Consider the following 2190-nt stretch of genomic DNA (forward strand, 5'->3'; position numbering starts at 1 on the left):
AGCTGGGGCTTTAGTAGAGAAGGACTAGCTCCCAAATAGACTATTTAAGACCATTCTTTGAATGCTCCCACCAAATTCAAAGGCAAATCCATAGGTTTCTAAACCTGCCCAGGTGGTGGTAGCAGGGTGGGGCTCATTAGGGTCTGGTTAGGGTGGGCGGACTCTATGCTATGCTTGTATAGGGCCGGGTGGGGTGGCTGTGGAAAGAATGCGCCTGGCTTCCACAAAGTTGCAGGAGAGGGGCTGCAAAGCTTTTCTGAATCTGGTGGCAGGAACTGATGCAGAAGGCAATTGGGAGGTAATGACTGCAGGGTCAGCCCAGGCAGGAGAGGAAGGGCATGGATGTCTTTGCCCCTAAACTTGATTAAGCTCTTTGAGGACAACAAACACACCTTCTCTCCTTTGATCCTCAGCAGCAGCTAGCACAGTGCTGAGTACATAGTAAAAACCTAATGAACATTTGATGGATTGAATTAAATAAGAGTTTAGTTCTGAGAGAAGCCAAATTTGTCAGCTTAAATGAAAAATTTTGAACCCCCATTGGGTGGAAAACACTAATGTAATTAAAAACTATAATTTCTCTTCTATTCTGATCACATATCGTGGGATCTTGAGAGTATCAGCTGTCATTGAGTGGATTCCGGTTCATGGCGACCCCCTGTGTGTCAGAGCAGAACTGTGCTCCATAGGGGTTTTCAATGGCTGATTTTTCAGAAGTAGATCACCAGGCCTTTCTTCCAAGGTGCCTCTGGGCGGACTCAAACCTCCAATCTTTTCATTAGCAGTGATCATGTTAACCGTTTGCACCACCCAGGGACTCTTAGTTCTTGTAAGGAATCAAAAGTAAGAGAGATTTGCAATGAATAAGCAGCATGGTGCGAGATGGTAGGTTTGAACTTGGCAGGTGGCGCTATTCGGTTCAGAGTAGCTGCAGAGAGTTCACTGTTGGCAGGGATGCTGTAGTCAGATGCAGATTTCTTGATTGACTGCAGGGATCAATCGCTAGAGGAGGCCACTGTGTTTGGTGAAGTAGAGGGTCAGAGAGGGCAAGGGAGACCCTCAGTGAGTTGGATTGTCACAATAGCTGCAACGATGGACTCAAACTTGAGAATGATCATGAAGATGGTACAGGACTAGGCAACTTTTCGTTATGTTGAACATGAGGTTGCCGTGTATTGGAGCTGACACCATGCAACTAACAACAACTTAATATGGAATTGTTTTCAGATATTTACTATCTTAAATGCCCCTTTCTTGGCATCTCCCTGACAATGGCCATCCTAAAATGTGACTTCCAGAATTTACACAGTACTGGAAATTTGATGCTGCTATTGTAGACATATTTGAACTATTGCCGTATTTTTACGCAAATAATGCACGCATTATACGTTTTTCTCAACCTCACAACCCCCTCATGCATTATTTTCCTAGGTGTGCTATGTGCATTATACATGTGGGTGCATTATTTACGTGGGCGTGTTATTTGTAAAAAATATGGTACTTAACCCAATTTGGACATAATATTGGTAATAATACTACCTAAATTTAGATTAAGTTTTTTGTTTGTGTTTTTGTTTTGGTGGCTGTATCATCTGAAGATTATAATAATTTCCCTCTGAAGTTGGAAACATTTATTTTTAATAAACGTTCAGGATTCTGCGATCAAATACAGCCTGAAGATTCCAAGCTGGGTTCAAAACCATTGCGTGACTGGATGCCAGTGAGTTCTTTATGTTTCCATGAAGCGAGCGTAAAATCCTTCAGAGGACAGGAGAAAGGTAGGGTGCAGAACTCAAATTCTAGTAAAAAGATCAGACTTAATGGTCTGACAGAGACTGGAGGAACCCCAGAGAGCATGGCGCCCGGATTCTCTGTTAGCCCAGAACTAAAATAATTTCCGAGGTCAACTCTTCAGACAAAGATTGGACTGGACTGTGGGACATAAAATGATGCTTGTGAACAGTGTGCTTCTGAGCTCAGGTAGATACATGAGACTAACTGGCAGCTTCTGTCGGGAGGTGAGATGAGAAGGCCGAGAGGGTTAAGAGCTGGCTGAATGGACACGGGAAATCAGGGGTGCAAAGGAGGCGTGTGCTGTCACAGTATAGGGAGAGCAATTAGGGTCACATAACAATGTATGTATAAATTTTTGTATAAGAGACTAACTTGAAATGTAAACTTTCACTTAAA

Source organism: Trichechus manatus, unplaced genomic scaffold (assembly GCF_000243295.1).
Source record: "Trichechus manatus latirostris isolate Lorelei unplaced genomic scaffold, TriManLat1.0 scaffold00002, whole genome shotgun sequence".
Classification (NCBI taxonomy): Eukaryota; Metazoa; Chordata; class Mammalia; order Sirenia; family Trichechidae; genus Trichechus; species Trichechus manatus.